The 19,150-nt window shown below is 37.3% G+C and overlaps 1 long non-coding RNA gene across 1 annotated transcript in view; it reads left to right on the top strand.

The window, feature by feature from the left end:
- The first annotated feature begins 443 nt into the window (after nt 1-443).
- The window catches only part of LOC113478654, a 21,811-nt gene continuing 3,104 nt past the window's right edge, over nt 444-19,150 (top strand). Inside the window, exons 1-2 of the long non-coding RNA XR_003398105.1 lie at nt 444-991; nt 2,788-2,996. This is a non-coding gene — a long non-coding RNA (uncharacterized LOC113478654). The remainder of the gene's footprint in view (nt 992-2,787; nt 2,997-19,150) is intronic.

Genomic DNA, 19,150 nt, shown 5'->3' with positions numbered 1-19,150 from the left:
ATATAAAATCATTTTTATACCAAGTTCTTCATCTGGACTTATTTGGATGACTCATTCACAGCTCTCAGATAAAATACAGAACTCCAAAATAAGCTGTACAACTTTAATCTGTCGTGCCTCCATTTGTCTCATTTATTTTGTAAATATGCTATTGGCAAGGCTGGTAACAGTATCTACCATTAAGATCACCAGTACTCTATAAATGCAACTGTGTCCACATCAGATTAAATTTTCCATAATGTATATCTTCTCAGTCCAGTGATTTTGGCCAAAATGCCAAATGGTTCAGAAAAATACAGGATTTTGGTAATTTACAGAATAATAAAAGTTCCTCTTTTATCAGCAAATGTCTATAAGAGTATATTGCAAACTATGTGTTATACTCTAGTGCTCATTTCTCATGCATGAGAGTTAAGAACTGCCTTCCTTTGTCAGACCATGAATCTATCCTGACCAGTATCTTTTTTCTATCAGATACAGAAATGGAGGCTTGGGGTCAGGAGGAATACATAGAAAAAGTAGAAGGCTTATCTACATTAGCAAATTAAACAACATATGAACGATCCCATCTCAGACTTGCCTTCCCCGTGTCCACATTTTTAACTCCACTGTCTTGTCTAAAGTACAAATAAATAGCTGTGATAGTGTATAAGGGTTGTGTGCTCCAGTAGGCTCTTATCCATAGAACCCGCTGGCTGATGTTCTCAGGTGCTGGGGTCTATGCAGAGATTTGGGTTACAAGAAAAATGGAGAGAGTTTCATGACCAAACAGCTGAGTTTAACTAAGACAGAAGAATGGATTATATTCTCTTTCAGCATCTCTACCAGCAGTTTTGTGTCAGGATAGGCAAATTGCTCAAAGTAAAAGCCCACTAATCCTGTATTTCTTGTTGTCTTGAGGTCTCACAGAAAATCCTGGGATCTGATTTTCATCAGAATTGCAAGTGGCATCATCAGGAGTTGTGCCTGACTATGCAAAATGCTGTTTAAGGTTAGGTATTTTAAAAATCAAGCCTTGGGTTTCCCTGATTATCTAACACTGATGAGTGGTTTATTTTACCTCAGAAATATAACTGTAAAAATTAGTCATATTGATGAGGAGTATTCACGTACTCTAGCCACAAGTGGCACAGAAAGCCAACCATGAAATTCCTAATTTTGTCAAGAAAAATTAAGGATTTGAATAGAGTTAAATAAATTAATGAAGGAACAACACATCAAATAATGAGAGTAAGAGATACCAAATAGCTGGGTTTTTTCAGTGCCCTTTGTTATCCATGAAATCAAAAAGAAAAAGAAAAAGTTACTCAAACATTGTGAAGACTGCATCAAATGAAAGGAGCTGAATTAGGGTTTCACTGGCCCATAATTCATATTTATGTAACTTCAGAGTGCTTAGCTTACTTGAATCATTTCTTTTACAAGCTTGATGTTTATATCTACCCATTACTTTCCATCACAGAAAAATATCTCCAAGTTTATGGAAGGGTTTACACAGTTTGCAAACTGAGTGGTCCTGCAGTTTGTAACAGAAACTTCCTTTTGGTAGTGGAAAGAGGGTCCCAGAAATTATTTTTTCATGCTTTCATGAAAATCTGTTTGTTTTGGAGAATATCATGAGACATCCATAAAAATAGCCTTTTACCAACCCAGTAAACTTGCTAGAAGTTATGCAAAATTGGTTTTATTCCCCTACCCCACTGATCAGAATTTTTTTCTTTGATGTGAAGTTACCTTAGTGTGACAGTTGGGGAAATATTGAGCACATTCATCACCTAGCTTCAAATACCTAGCTTTTGTCACTACAGGTACCTAGAGTACCTATGCATTCAGTGGAATGGTCTTTGCTTACAGAAAATAATTCAGTATATGTAAACCGGGTACCCTACAACACTGTCTGGATGTACCTTCTCTCCATTGGCTGGTTGAAGAGACTAACTAATGGGTTTAAAAAAAATACCTCTTTCAACCTAAATCTTCACACTATCTCTCAATCCATTGATTTTAATAAGAACTGATTTGAATTAGCGTCTCATAATCTGGATTATGTTAATATTATCAAGAAAAGAAACACAACTCCAACACAACCTATCCTCACAAGTTCCCATTCTCATCCATACCAGCACTCAGAAGTAATATGCTCAGGATGAATATAATTACTGTCCTGTATTATCTGCATAAAAAGTGTTGGTGTTCATAAAATTCGCTGCCACAAACCTCCCTTTTTATTGATAAAAACATGCAATTGTGCACGGACCATGAGCCTTCATCTCAAGTAGATGATTGCAGCTGGAGAAAAGGTATTGAAGGCAGCACTTTGTAAATTTGTAGCATTATAAAAAGTAAGAAGTTAAATGAGAAAGATGAGCTGAAGTGGTATCACTGAAGTTCCATACAGTAACTTGACCAAAAAAAATTTCAAAACTAGAAATGGCAGTATTTAGTTTGTTCCCTTGCCTCATTTTTGCTCTGTTGTGCACATATATTATTTCACAAACCTTAAGCAGATAATCACATGCTGTTTCATTTTACTTGTGTTTCTTGCAGGGCACAAGAATGTGTCAGAACTCTGTAGCAAATTATGCTGTTATTTTTGGTAACTGCTTTATCCGATACATGCAGAATTTGAAAGGTAGTGACTTTGAAGAGTTTTCAGTTATCCGGACTAACCCTGTGTCACAGATGCTGTGCAAATCTACATAAGGCATTTAAGCTAAAATATTCATGTGACAACTGATTTTGTGTTCTTCACTGAATACGTCTGCCCAACTTTGTCTTGATTTTCAGATTTTTGGAGCCCTTAGGGAAGTACTGTACCTATTGAACGGTGTTCAGGGAATTGAGAGTGTTCAAGATCATTTGCAATAAATCAGTGGGATCTGAAGGACTGAGCCTCAGGTTGGAACTCTGCACAGCCCTGAATTCTGGACCTGCCACTACCACCCTCTCTAGGGCATGCCGGCACTCAGATTTATAGTGATCTTCCAGTCTATCAGGTGAGCTGTGGTATTTGTCTATATGTTTTTAGTTTATGTCAAATGTGAGATAATTCATCTTTCCTCGGTCTGCAAAAAATAGGATTATTTTAAAGTAGTTCACCTTATGTGTGCCATTGGAAGGGAGCTCTTACACAGATACCTATGATGCATGTTACTTTGAGACAGGGTAGTTTGATAATGTATCTAAGTTCTTATGCTCTATTCCTGTAGTAAAGAAATATAATATTTAATCAACTTTCTCACAGAAATAACAAAAATAATCAAAGTTATATTTGTGCAGTATGTCGAACCCAGAAATAGGTTTTTTTAATGCCAAATATTTGGAGAAATCATCTCCCCTTGGATGTGTTAGTTCATTGAGATGGTCATGATAAAACGAAATTTTGCAGATTCTGGGGTTTTTTACTCTGTTCTCCACTTATTCATCTAGAAAAATCTTGGTATCTTCATAAGATGTTGTGAACATACACTTATTAATGTTTATAAGGTTCAGCTACTGTAGCATTGTTGCCACAAACTATAGACAACAAAAACCTGTAAGAAAGTAAATAAATCTACATCAGTGGACATTTGGATGGAGAACATTTAACAAAAAAGAGCCACACCACTAGTGTTTAAGACAGATACGTATATTTAATTCAATCTCATATCCAGAATTAATTAGGTCTTGAGGAGATAAGGGTAGCAAGGCATCCTGTAATTAAAGGCTATGTTTTCTTGTATATACTAAAGAAAATCATCTAATGATACTGGAAAGTATAAATCTAACATTTCCTAAATCTTTCAAGCTAAATACTTATGTGGAAGTTGCATTTTTCTGTAATAAGCTTATTTATAGTCATATGTCATATAAAAATACAGTTACCGCATTTAGTTATTAGAAATGAGCTTGTTTCTTCAGCAAATAGCTGTGTGAAGCAAAAGACCATGTTCAGTCTGTTGATGGTAGCTAGCAAAGTCCAGAAGGTTTCAGGTCACTAGCAAAAGTAGTATCAATAGCTAGTGTGGAGTTCCTCTGCAGCTCCTCTGGCAGGTTACGTGCAGTGGCAGCAGAAATACCTGCCTCAGTCCCATACACACCATCACTTCCCATCCCTCTGATGAAACCACAGTCCTTCCCTTGCTCCTTCTGATTATACGCCAGACCTGAAGCTTTGTCTCCTGCACTGCAGAACAGCTTGACATCCTCTTACAGGACTCCATTCCTTGTCATCACGTGTCCTGAAAGTTAAACACTTTTTTGCCCATGCTATTTTTGGATCTTCTCTTTGCAAATAGCTATAAAAATTTGAACTATGCCTTGCTTTAGATTTAGATTTTTCTCTACAGAGAAAAAACTTAAAGGATGTGGCCAAAAGCTATTCAAACCTATCACGTCTTTAGACTTGAACAAAAAATCAGCGTATTTTTCAAGTTTTCTCATCCTAGCTTGAGCTGGAAAGAAACCCGAAGTCACAGTACTCACACTCCAGTTCTAAGTGGGCTGTGAGTGAGATAAAGAAACAGGTAAAAATATGCAGGTTTCTTAAGAGTTTACTTAGATTATAGTTAAGTGTGTTAATACTTTATTAATAATAGTCTAGGGCTCTTAGGAATGTTTTTTTCACATTATAGCAATGTGGAATAAGAAGATTAATGCCTCTGCTATTATTTGTGCTTTGCATATAGCAAATGGAAGGAGAAGGGGGAATCTGTTTGCTCTGTATCACACAGAATGCTATTCATCAGAAGGAAAATACCTTTACTTATAGCCCAATCTCCTAACCATTGTACTATGTTTCCTAAATGATTTAAAAGTGAGACTTGGAAGTAGGTGATCATTTTCATTCTTTGACTAAAGAAAATGACTTTGTGTTCTTGGGAACTCAGGGTAATGATTACTTTTGGCTTGATAACTTTAGATTTTAATAAGTTGTGAGCGATATGTACATGAAAAGCTACAGATTGTGTGTATCCTATTCTATCTTATCCTGTCCTATCCTATCATAAATTAAATTGTGTAGAGCTAAGGGACTACAAGGCTTGACACATGCACTTGTCCTTGGGAGTTTGACATAAGCCTGTTCTGTCTGTGCCCAGTGCTCTGCTGTGGAGCAAGTGGTTGAAAAGTGGGCATAGAGAAACACAGCCCAATGCACAAAAGCTTTACTGTGATAGAAGAGACCATCCGAGGCCTTCACTTTGAGCTCCACATACACTCACCTCATGGAAACTGGCCTATGGAGTTTCCTAGAAGAGGATTTTCTGTATTTATATAACCTTTGCTAATTCTTTCCTCTGGTGGCTTTGTTGTTGAATTGCTTGTTTATTAAAGAAATGGGATTTGCTTACGACAAGGACTTCTGCTGATAATCCTGAATATTTTCAACAGGTGGATTGTAAACATCCATCTTTATTTGAGCACTGAAGACACACTTGTTTTCAGAAGTGGAGAAAGCTTGCAGCTTTCACTAGTCTCAACTTCAGGTTCTCAAAAATCAGGAGTCATCACTGGCACAGAAGACCTAAATATCCTCACTCAAAACACCTTTTTTGGACTTCCTGCCTTGCATATTTATACAGATACCGTGGAAATTAATATATTACAGATTTTGAGACAGCCAGCTGGTATTAATGAAAACCAGAGAAGTACTGAAGATGCATATATAACACTAATATTTCACTAAGAGCTTGAATTGCATCTGAAGTGAACCTACTTTATTTTTTCTAAAAACATCCCTAATGACTGGAATATGTTGCTGTACTCATGTAATATAGTGATGATCTATGAAAACAGGTAAGCAAATAAGAAGATAAATTGTTTAAGTATATACATTTTTCTAAAGTTAGGTAGAATTAAATATTGAAGAATATTCCACCTGAAGCAAATAGATTTAATCCACTGTGGACCATACTAGTAATAAATACATTAAGCTGTTAGTTAATCATAGATCTTAATGCTGAGTTCTGTAGCTACCATCTGTAACTGCTCTGCAACATGCTTTACATAAGCATGTAGTGACAGGATGAGAGGTAACTGTTTTAAAATTAAAGAGGGTAGAGCAAGATCAGATAAAGGAATAAATTCTTCCCTGTGAGGGTGGTGAGACACTGGCACAAGTTTCCCAGAGCAGCTGTGGCTGCCCCCTCCCTGGCAGTGTTCAAGGCCAGGTTGGACGGGGCTTTGAGCAACCTGGGCTAGTGGAAGGTGTCCCTGCCCATGGCAGGGGGTTGGAACTAGATGATCTTTAAGGTCCCTTCCAACCCAAACCATTCTATGAAATTCTATGATTCTGTGTAGATTCAGGTCACTAAGCACTCCTTCTAACACTGATACAGAGATAAATGTTTAGTTAGGGCTGAATCTAGCCTTTAGGCTATCCCCTTAACTCTCTTTTCTCTCCAAGTCAAATGTTATTTTTAGCTTTTATTGATCTGACCAGCTGACTTCACTCAGCATTATTTTCTGGTCAAATGCACTTCTCCTCCTCTACATCTAAGTAGACTGACCAAAGAAGTTGCATTCTTCAGACATAAAATGGATTTTTATTACTGAGCTCCACATTTCAGATTATTGGAAGTTACATAGTAATGTGAAAGGACATATAACTGAAAGGATGTCAGAAGATAAGTGTATCAAGCTTCCCAGAGCATTCGTATTGCAACTCATGAAGTCAGATGACATTGAAAGCAATTCAGTGTTTAATGCAAGCACCTCTGGTGGCTGTGCTCTTTCACAGCCCGAGTTGTTGAAGTATCAGTCACAAAATCTGTAGCATAGAATTAAATCCAGGAGATTTTCATTAAAGAAGCTCTTGCAATTCACAATAACTTTCTTTCTAGCTCAACTTACCTGCTGAGGACACAATACTTTGTCCTCGAGTAGGCAGGATTGCTTTCATCTTATTCTTCCCACTGGAGCAGAAAGGAAGTAGAGTGTGAGTAGATATAGAGCCATACACAAGTGAGTAACTGCAACACAGACATATATTATTATTGGATTTTTTTTTCAAATGCCAAGCAATAATAGATGAGAAATAAAAGTCTGTAACCATTCTGAAATTCTCTTAAATGTGCAGTAACACGATAAAAGATACCTGTATGTACTACAAATAATAAAATTGTAGCATTACACCAATCAAATTCAAATCAGTTCAACTGCATAATTTTCAGTGAAGAGGTGCTTATGAAACACAAAATGAACTCCAGAATGGAACGTTCATTGCTTCCTAATCAAAAGCAGTGAGCTTTAAACAACAGCCAGTCAGGTGTAAGTTTGTCATTTCTCAGCTGCACTCTTCGAGGGAAGTTGCCAAGAAGGCTTGACAGCTTTTAAACTTTGCAGAGCATTTTCTTCCTATTTCTGAACGTCATGTTGATCTACAAAAACTCCTGGGATTCTGGGAGGAGAGGCAGAGTAACAGCAGTTCTATTAAAATTCATTTGCAGCAATGAATGTCAAGCAGAGTTTATGGTGTGAAAAAATGTGTAGTTCCTGAAAAGAAATTTTCACCACCCCTCAGGTCTGGTTCTTTCTTGTCTAATTGTGTCCAGCTACTTTGGGGGACTGAGGAGTGTCAATGATTAATTGCCTAGGTGTCAGAGAAGTACAGGCTTGTAATGCATCATTAAAAACCAGTGATCAGGGTGTCTGAATTAAAATGGGAAGCTCTGAATGAATATATTATTGCTATATGCAATTAACAGCACAGGCCAGAAATCATTTACTTTCCATAATTTAGAACAATGGCAGCTCTCCAGTGAAAACATATTTACAGTAGTTTTACGTTGCTTTCTACAGGCTTCGTACAATAGGGAGAGACAAAAATTAATATGCACAAGCTCTGCTAAATAGGAGAAAGAATTATGAGTAGGTGAAGAGAATCTAGGTTACTGAGGGTAAATCACTGTCAGGGGAATAACTCTGCAATTTGAGCAACAGTCTGACCCTTACGTGACTTGGGATGAACAGGTCTCCTCTGTTTTAACCCAGCATGAAGAGCAATTGCAAGGCAGCCACCCTGAAGTCACTCAACCATCTTTACCTCCGTGTAGGTCTGATTTCCCCTCCTTTGGCACTTATACCATTGTTCTGGGAGAACTCTTTAATGATGACTAATGTCTTCTATTTCACATCCTCAAGTGTGGGACCTTATTTTAGTAATTTTTTGTATTGGTTGAAGACCTACTAAGCTCCTGAGGTTCTTATATTGCTTCTTGGAGTCTTTTTTGCCTTGTAACTTAGGTTGTAAAAGTAGCACCATAAACATTAATTGAACAGCCATTAAGCAGTATGGCTGTTTGGTTTAGGTTGATAGAGGACATAAAGCTACATACCCTGTGGTGGAAAACAATTAGAGCTGATGATGAACATGCTATTAAATATACCATTACCAGACTTCTATCAGTTTAACTTCAGAAAATAGCAACCAGCTGTAGCCAAAGCATACAAAAGTGATAGAAAGTCATGTTTTAATTGTCATGTCATAGCCTGTTATAAATATTGTCATTTCTAATGTTTTATGCTAATGACAGTGACTAATGGTAGTCATTACCTCCATTCATTCTCATAAAAAATTTCCTCAAGAGAGGATGATCATAACTAGAATGCTGTTTAAAATTAAACTGTTTTTCTAAAATAGAGAACATAAAAAACATTTAAATATCAAGAGGTTAGCTAGCTAATTTATTTTGGTTTGAGTGTGTTTGACAACTACAGCTGTTGTTAATTGTGCCAGGAGTTGAACAGATAGTCCTTTTAGAAATGTTCTTTGAATACTAACATGTGTATACGTCATGTCTTTGTATGATCTCTGAAGAGAGGGATAAAAAGTGAACCTCACAACAGGATACCTATGGCCAAGAAAAAAGTCTAATGCTGCCCCTATAGAGCCTTAATATTAAGAACACTGAATTTCCTCATCCATTTCTTATTTCAGTTATGAATTCTGCTTACTTGACAGGTACAGAGTACTTCATTATGTGCACCAACAAAAATGCTTAAATGGATGAAGCAGCTATTTATGTCTGATAGGAGCTAAGTGGGACATTAAATTAATGCCAAACAAGTGAGTGCTCATTTTAGTTTCGTTATAAATGGCTGCAGCACAGCAGTAATGTGTTGACTCTCGTGTGCTGACAAGTTCTATATTTCTTACAAACTTCCCTTAGAGCTCGATGTGGAAAGACAAATCCACACTCTGCCTGATGAAATTAGTAGCAGATGCATTAATAATTGAATAAGGATCTCTGGAGACACACATAGTTCAGCAGGAGAGTTGGTGACTGGCTGGTTTTAACTAGGCACTTCTGTCATGATTTTATATATATATATATATATATATATATATATATATATATGCACTTACATAAGCCCTAAGTTAAGAGCCGCTGCCTGTGTGCAGTCTTTGGTATCAAACCCACTTCCTGCTTTTAGAAGACCTCACGTAGTTACATTTGGCAGGTCCACAAGCAGATTGCCAACCATTAATCTGGGCAGCGTGTGGCCTTGATCATCCCTCCTTCCTCTGTACTCAAACTTTCAGCCAAATTCAAGACAGTCCTTTCTGAATTTGTCTCCAGATGATGAGTGGAGTATACGTAACAGAAAGACTTTCACTTTACGCAAAACTCTTACCATAGACCTCCATATCTGGAATTCCTATAGAGTTGAAACATTTTCCTGAAGTGCAAAATCCAGCTTCTCTCAGAAAACATTAAGATACTGTACTGCCATCTTCATTTCCGTCCCTGTAAGCAAAGTTGATGTCCGTTGATTGAACCATGTGCATTGCAGATTCCCAGGTTTGGGAAAGGAAGGAACTTGTTTCTTTTGGACAGTAACAAAGAAAACAAGAGGGTTGCCAGAAAATACCTCTACTTTTTAAAGATACCACCAAGGCCGTGATGCAATTCCTAATACTTAAATTATGCTAATTCCTCACACCAAGTAATATTATGCTTAGAAGACACTGACAAAACAGTGTGACAACTCATAGACAGCAATTTACTGGGGTAAATTCTCATGGGTTTAAAATCAACGATTTATTGCACTAGTGCTGAGAGTGTGATAGCAATTTGAATAATATGAGAATTTTTCCCAGTTAGAAGAAGAATAGCTAAATCTAACACACTGTTGCTAGATTAACTCCAGATGGTTGTCATCTCTACTAAGTGTCCATGCAGACTTTAGTTACTGGTTTCAAGTTGTACAGGTTGAACTGACCTCTGTTTTGCTTTCCTCCAGTTACAGGTTATTTTATAACTCTTAGAATCTGGAAGACAGAAAAAAATAACTTCAAAATATCTCTCAGTGTATTTTCTGGAGTTTCATCAGCTAAAGGAAAGCTATTTCTGACCTTAGGCTTTTTTAAACATATTTCAATATATTGAATAAGCTATAATATGATTTAATAAAGTGGTACTGTCTTTAAAACAATACTTATCAATATAAGTATGAAGTTCAATTCCTTCTCTTTAGATATGCAACTCTTTATTCAGTAACAGTGGATATGCTATTTATTCATCAAGAGTTTGGTGTCAGTCTTGTTCTAATCAAAATAATTGATTTGAGATTTTTTTAGTGTAAGAAACTTTTAAACCCTTTATTTTGTCACTTCAAATAGAAGATGAGTTCCAGAGGTTGATATTTGTATAATGAAATAATATCTCGGTCTATTAGACACCTTGAAATATCATGCAAGTGATTCAGTTGAGGAAAGAGCATTGCATTTTTTCTATGTGATGTTTGGCCATGATGCAGATGTTAGAAATCAGAGAATATCAGATGAAGGGGTAAACATGCTAAAAGAATACCCTGGTCTCAGCATCACCTCTTCTGTTGAGATGCTTGAAACAAAGATGTGGAAATTAAATTGAATTTACATGTACCTTTTTAGTGGGCTGAGGTAACATTTCAGAGTAATATTTTTAATTTGATTTACACATGTATAATACATTTCATTGCTGTTTAAAAGAAGTAATGTCACTATCATCTAAGTTTGTAAGTAAAAGACTAAATACTTAAACAAGACCATGTGCTGCTGGATGTCCTGGTTCAACTATGATAGGGTTAAGTTTCCCCAGCAGTGAGCGAGAGGGGGAAGGGATCTCCAGCCGGGTTATTCATACCATGCTGACACCAGGTCCAGGGGCAGGAAACTTTGATTTTTACTTTCTCTTTGGCTTTTTGGTGGCGAGACCCACATGTGGGCTTTGTTCCCTGACCATCTGTGGTATTTCTCTGTATATCGTTTTGTCTTGTTCACTGTTATTGCTGTTTATTGTTATTATCATTGCCACTGTTGTTCAGATTGTTTTATCACTCTGTTGTATTAAATTTCTTCTTATTTTACCCCGGGGTTTGTGCCTCACTGCCAGCCCGACCGGCTGAGGGTGGGGGAGGGGCAATGGCAACGTGCTCTCCGGTCCCGGCGGGGCTTAAACCAACACACTGGGTGAGAAGAGTAAACATGAATTACATAGACCAAAGAGGAATAAAGAAGCTGTATTGATGGGGACAGGGGGAGAGAGATCACAAGTCATTAACTATGGCTTTATGCTTCACACCTCTGTACAGTGGGTCTAATCCTATTAACTGCTTACCATTCATTCTGTTATTCCCATGGAACAGGATTATAAATCTGCTCCAGGTTAGTCATGAATATTATGCAATCCAATAACTTTTACATCTTTTGTTAGGATATATAAGGCATGTCAGAGGTGCCACTGTTTATTCTTAACAATCACCAAATTTCACAACTCCAGGCAGTTATCACTCCTGTAGAAGCAGAGATACAACTACTTCACTAAAGCCTTCTAGTGAATGAATAAACCAATGGTTATTATCCAGGTTTTGCAGGTCACTAGCTGTTCAAAACAGCAAAGCAAATTAAAAGAACCCCTTCTCTTTTGCTATCACAGTAATTTTGCACTTGAGAATATGAGGATTTGCTAATATAAAAGCTACTGAGGAAGATACAGAGTGATTTTCTTCTAGCACTGCCTTGAAAAGTAACAATAAATGTTGCATTTCAAATTACAGCTTTCCACGAAATCTGACTTCATTTAAAAAAAAAAAAAAAAAAAAAAGGCATCTTGAACACCATATTTTTGTCCCTTGATGACTTCCAATCAGTGGTAATCCACTTAGAAGTAAAAAGATAATTTTCTAATTACCAGTCCGGTAACCTCAGCCTGAAGGTCAAGTGGCTACTTTTTTGATTTATGCCTCATCAATAATATTGATGTTTCTGCAGGCCAGAAATTTTTTCCCCTTGTACATCCACAACCTTCTATCCTTCATACTTTTCTTCAGTTGACCCTTTCTCTTATTATGTCACTTCTGAATTGTTGCCCAAGTATTGTTTAGATGCACCACTGGAATAAATCGGTAAGTCTGTTGGTACTCCATTTGTGTATTTGTACTTTTGTACAAATTTCCCAGAAGAATAAATCGTATCTTAGACTCACTCTGTGAAATGAGGGAAAAAACCCAACCACCTTTTTTTCTGAACTTGAACATGGTTGTGGTGAAACACATGCTTCATTCTCTGCTAAGCATGAGCTCTAAGAATGGCCAACACAGCTGAAGCAAAGCAAGATGGTGCTGCAGCAAATTATTGCTGCTAGAAACTGGACAGAATATCAATTCTTTCCCAGGGAGCTCTTGGGATAACAAAGTATGGACAGTGTCCATGGAGAGTAATAGCCTATTTTAGTGAAGCAAAATAAATGCATACAGATGGTGTCACTGTGCATATCCAAATTATCCTCTGAGGGCTGTGATAGCTATGCTGAGCTGGCAGGGCTAAAAATTCAACATAGTCCCAACAGAATGTATTTCATTTCTTTCTAGACACCCTGAGAAGAGCAGGGGCAATTGTTTCCATGTATTGTCTGCAAACCTTTGAATTTAACAAATCAAATGGGATGCCAATTACACGGAGTGATCCAAGCTTTTGCATAAAAGATACCCCCATTTATCCCAGCAATAACATAATTCTGATTTTATTTCTTCTGCTATTTGGGAAAGTCGGAATTATTTTTCCAATGCCCCACATGAGAAGTGCAGCCTCTTCTGATCACAGAAAAAGGTGTTTATTTTTACCAGCTTTTCCCTTCTACTTTCCAGCCTAGTGAAAGAGACTTTCCTCTCCCATCATGGTCTTCATCAGTTTGCTAACATTTCTTATTCCAATTAGTGTTGTCACCTTTCTTGCTTTCCTTCTGTCTTTCTGGTAATGCATGGATAATACATGAGATGTCTGCTGACTTTGAAACTGTCTATTCTGAATTTCACTAGGCACAAATTTCTAAAACTGGGCACTAACTTAACACATGCAGTTCCAAAGTCTTCGGTATTACACAGTGGATGAGCCATTGAAGAAGTCATTTCTTTTTCTTCAAGATCTCATTTGGGATCTGACTTTCCCTCTACTGGAAGAGTAAACCCAGTGTTGTCTCTCAGATACTCTTCTGAAATGCCTATCTTCCACACAGTGTAAGAGTACTTCAGCTGCAGTTTCCTGTCCTTTCTGTTACCCTACCTTTGATAACCACTACTCCCATAGAGACTTGCACATATATTAAAAGAATTTTGGTGAAGATAGGCTTTTGCAAGTTAAAACTGGCAGTCTTTGTGGGCAATAGAATGAATACTATGGTATGAATAGGTAATGTTTACAATCCTAATCCGAGCTAGAGGTCCATTCCACATACTTTCATCTTCTTGTAAAGTAATATTCAGTATACATCTCCACAGATGTATTTGTGTGCTCTGAATGTCTCCCCTAAGGTGCTTCTATACTTGTTATTTTAAGAAATAAAACTTAGATGGTGAAATAAAGGGCTTTCTGAAGATAATTACAAGTTCACAGACTTCAGTTAGGACAGTGATTCCTGCAAACAAAGCAAGAGAAGATAGAAGATGTTTGAAAAATAAAAAGCAGTGAATTTGAGTATTGCCTAGCATAGCTAACTGAGACTCAGGCAAGGGACAAGGGATACAGTGTGCATCTTAACAGTGCTTGCTTAGAAACTACCCATAAAGGCTCTACAAGTATCAGTTGCTGTAAAATTAGGTGACAACACATCCTTGAAAGGATGACTTGGAATAGCTTCTGAAAAGCTCCTATGCCCAGACCTGAGCAGAAAGGCAGATGATAACACAGGAATCAGACACAGATTTTACACTCTATAGCTTTAACATCATGTCTACATGAATCTAGCTTTTCACTTCTTTGTTTCTTTTTAAACAATGGTTACGTAGGGGCTGGTAATATATGCATAATTTTCCAGAATAATGAAACAAGCAACAAATTATTGGAATTTATATAAATAAAAAAATAACCCAGGTCATAATCATACCCTTATAAGAGTGAAAAAATACAGCCATCAGCATGAACCACCAGCATCTCCCTGGAAGTGAAGCAGAGGTTAAATACCATGTGTGATGTGAGTGCACTGTAGCTTCGTGTTCCACTTTAGCATAGTGGATTTGACAAAATTAGCAATTACACTGATAAACAGAGGACCTCTTCCAGATGGAGGGATGTACCCAGGCAGAGATGACCTGTTGGACAACCAAGGACCAAACCTGAGCTAGCTGAAAACTTAGGAATATCAGACACTTGTAACAGTTGCCCAATAGTGGTGGGTTCCCCAGGAGGAATAACTGTGCCAACAGAGAAAGTTCCTCCCCAGTCTCAGGAATTTGATGGCTCATTTTTACCTTAAAGAATAAGGATTTACATTCTACGTTTTTTAAAACTAAAATGACACATCACTTTAGAATTTTTCACTATGTTAAATGTACAGAAAAGAGTTCAATATAGGGTTCCTCTAGAATATTTGAGTGCAATTTGGTGTGTTCATTCTTTTTTGGGTCTAGGGAGATGTGCTTTCACCAGAACTATGGCTTTATGGGCCATTGCCCATAAACCCATATTTATGATGTGTATTAGAAGAGTTTTAGTTCAGTTCTTACTAATAATTTGTCTTAGTGAATTCATAGAATCATAGAACGGTTTGGGTTGGAAGGCACTTTAAAGATCGTTTAGACCCAACCCCCTGCCATGGGCAGGGACACCTTCCACTAGCCCAGGTTGCTCAAAGCCCCGTCCAACCTGGCCTTGAACACTGCCAGGGAGGAGGCAGCCACAGCTTCTCTGGGCAACCTGTGCCAGTGTCTCACCACCCTCACAGGGAAGAATTTCTTCCTTATATATAATCTGAATGTACCCTCTTTCAGTTTAAAACTGTTATTCCCTGATAAAGAGTCACTCCCCATCTCTGCTGTAGGCCCCCTTTAAGGGGGCTTGTTCTAGTTCATTTTATATTTCAAAAAAATGTTTTTTCTCTGAACTCTTTTGGGGTTTTTTGTTTCTAAATTAAATGAATAATAAGACTTTTATCGATAAGGAGCCCTGACATTTTAACCACTTCAATTTTTCAAGTATTTTAGAAGAAGATTCAAACATCTAAATTTTCTAATTGCACTTCACATTCAGCTATTTGCTGTTTCTTGGACATCTGTTATACATTGAACAGCTGTTTCTGTTGGGGTGGACACAGTGACTTCTATATATTCTCCATGTATCCAATTAATTTAAAATCAAGGAATATCTATTATTACCCAGATTCCTGAAGTACATTGTTCTGCATTTTGTCAAAATGCATGTTGGCATACCAATGTATTTCTTAGTTCCCTACTTTAACGTCATCTCCGAATTTTCGTAACTGTCTTTTCAGATCTATCCTACTTGTATTTTTATGTACTTTCTGTTTTGACATTTCACTTTCAGACATATTCTTATATTTTAATTAAAGTATATTCAGCATCAATTTTTATATGAATACCAAGATGGTGAAATATTAATCTTCTAATATGACTTTCCAATTCCTACTGCTTTTTATCAGAATCTCATCCAACTTCTTATCTTCTCACAGTTGATCTTTGTCCATAGAGATTTTTAAGGTGTGACAATAATGACACAATAGAGAGAGCAAGAGTTTTTGTAATGACTGTTTTTTTTGACTAGTAGTTGAGTGGAAAGCATTTTCATTACTTAGGTACTGTAAACATTGTCTATGAAATCAGAGAGAATTATATCTCTGCACATCACCACAGAACAGGGTATGAGGACTGTGAGACTTTTGCAGCCTCTTCTAATGTATCATATAATGACAACACTAGAAAAAGGATATTTGAATTGGACAGAAGAATGTTACCCGTGTCTAATGTTCTTATGTTCCAGGTCTCTTTCTCAGCATTTCTACTCTCTCTGTACCACAGAAATTTTTCTGTAATATTGTAATATTTTTAGCATTCTCATAAATATATTTTTAGTAAACATTTATTTTGTAAATATTTGTGAACTGTAGGCAAGCATTCAGCTCAGCCTAGTATCTGTGGATTCAGCTGACAGAATGAGCTAAGTGTAACAATACTGTGGAAAATAATTAACTTAAAGAATGTAATGTATATGCTTCAGAGGTACACATACCTCAGTATAATACTGCATTTGCCTGTCCTATCAACAAAAGGGCAGGTATTTCCATCACATGGTAACTGTTTGTCCCAACTAGTTCTCTGTGAGAATCTGGGAAAGGACTGTTGTGTTTTAACTCCAGCTGGCAACTAAGCACCACACAGCTGCTGGCTCACTCCCCTCCAGTTGGTATAGGGGAGAGAATTCAGAAGGCTAAAACTGAGAAAACTTATGGGTTGAGATAAAGACAGTGTAATAAGTAAAACAAAAGCTACACATGCAAGCAAAGCAAAGCAAGGAGTTCAATCAGTGCTTCCCATGGGCAGGCAGGTGTTCAGCCATCTCCAGGACAGCAGGGCTACGTCTCATAGTTACTTCAGAAGACAAACACTGTAACTCTGAACATCCCCCACTTCCTTCTTTTTCCCCCAGCTTTACATGCTGAGTGTGACATCACATGGTAAGGAATATCCCTTTGGTCAGTTGGGGTCAGCTGTCCCAGCTGTGTCTCCTCACAGATTCTTGTGCACCCCCAGCCCACTCGCTGGTGGGGTGGGGTGAGAAGCAGAAAAGGCCTTGACTCTGTGTAAGCACTGCTCAGCGGTAATGAAAACATCTCTGTATTAACAACACTGTTTTCAGCACAAATCCAAAACATAGTCCTGTACTAGCTCCTATGAAGAAAATTAACTCCACCCCAGCCAAAATCAGCACAAGGGACAACAAACTGATTCTGTCATGGACAAAAGGAGAGTAAAGGGCAGCAGAAGAGTAAACAATAATATATTTAGGCATACACTTAAAAAGACCTGAATGATCCCGATCCAAGTAAAGGACAGATAAAGAGTGATAAATGTAATAATGCTGGGGAAAAAAAAAATAAATTAAGCTTTTTACTGAAACCGCAGTGTTGACTTACTATAAGGTATAAAAGATGTAATTAAATCATCATCCTTTATGAATAATTGCCTGTTGTGATTTCTGAGATGTTTCTGTCTCTTCCAGTACTCTCAGTAACTATGTACAACTCCTAGATATCTGTAAGGAAGTCCCAGTATCAGACTGACAAAGAAAGTAAAAAATTTTAAAAAAAAAGAAGTCATACCTTACTATAGTAATGAGAAAACTGATTCACCTCAGTGGGTTTAATCATAGGTGTATAGGTTGCAAGATTAGTCTTTAAAATTATACTGTGCTAAATATAAGAGTACAGAAGAAGTAATAAATAGGCTACATCACGTCAGTTCAATAGTGTTTTATGGAGTGTAGTCTGTGTACCAATAAAAATCTCAATGATTTTTATTAATTCTATTAAAGTAGCACACAACCTCCAAATATTTATACAGATCAAGCAGACTCACTTCAGGATGAGCCCTTCATATGTTCCAGAGGTACCATTTTCTGAAATGTAAACAATTAGCATCTGCTGAGCCATAATCCCTAAATGAGAAACACAAATGTTTGGATTAACAAAAAATGGAAAGCCTCATTCATTGACCTCCCAATACATTTTTTTTTTCACTTTCAGTGTTATGTACATGACTAGCATTCTTTATCCAGGAATGGAAATGCAGTGGCTTTTTGCCATAGTGACCACAAAGGACAGCGCTGATCAAATTCAAGCCAATCCAAACCCTTGCTGAAGCTCACTGAGTTCATGAGGTTTCAAATCAAGTCTTCAACTCAGTGCTATACATATGATGCAGTGTGAAGCAACTGAGATTCGATATTCTTAAGAAACAGAGAAATAAGAGGATATTTATTTTACCCTTTTAAAAGAGTAGATGGATCTGATACAGCACAAAGTTGAGGAAGTATAAAACGTAAGCTTATGTGTAATGTCACTGAAATCTATTTGAATTTTACATACATAAAGTTTTAGCATTCCACTGCACCAGAAAGAAAGTGCTTAATAACTGTTAAGTGTTTTAGCACAGACCTGGAACTGCTGTCTGTTTTATTTTCAGTGCATATATATGATATACAGAATGCAGATACACGGAATAATCCATTGTATCAACTAAAACTATAACAATGAGCCACAAACTGCATAAACTCTAATGCTGAGCAAATTAAATTTGAAATTCTTTTCCAGAATAGTTTTTTTCTGGACAGGGTTTTTTTCTTGAGGAGATTAAACACAGAGCTAGTGGAGAGCACTGAAGTTGGAGAAGGGTGAGGAAAGTGCTGCCTGGGTTGCAGGTTTTGGTGCTCAGGACCTAGGGCACAAGCAGTGATGTTGTAAGTCCTACCCATTCTGTTTGGTGCTGTGGTTTTTAGGCTGTATGGATCACAGTCGGACAATCCATAATCAAGCATTTACTGGGGTTTCGGGGCTTCCAGTCTTCCTCTTCCCTTGCCACTCTCCCAGCCTCATGCCAGGGGCTCTAAAAGTTGTTGGAGCTCCTCCAGCTCTATAGGAGGAAGATAAGGAATCAAGTGCTCCAGGTCAACCTGCCTGGTGAGGGGGTTTTCTGCAGCCTCTGTGCCTAAAAGTAATGGATTAGTAACTAAATTGAAGCCAGCAGTGACCTCTCTGAACCAGCAACATTTTGGAGCCTGAGGTGGTCACCGGGCAAGGGAAACAGTCACATTTCCACTGCATTCTGCCTAGCTTTACACACGTTCATCACAGGTATTTGGTGTCCACTCTTTTTTTTTTTTTTTTTTTTTTTTTTTTTT

Source organism: Athene cunicularia (assembly GCF_003259725.1).
Source record: "Athene cunicularia isolate RWA chromosome 3 unlocalized genomic scaffold, athCun1 chr3_part1, whole genome shotgun sequence".
Taxonomy (NCBI): domain Eukaryota; kingdom Metazoa; phylum Chordata; class Aves; order Strigiformes; family Strigidae; genus Athene; species Athene cunicularia.
The sequence above is the reverse complement of the archived record's forward strand: the minus strand, read 5'-3'. Positions and strand labels throughout refer to the sequence as shown.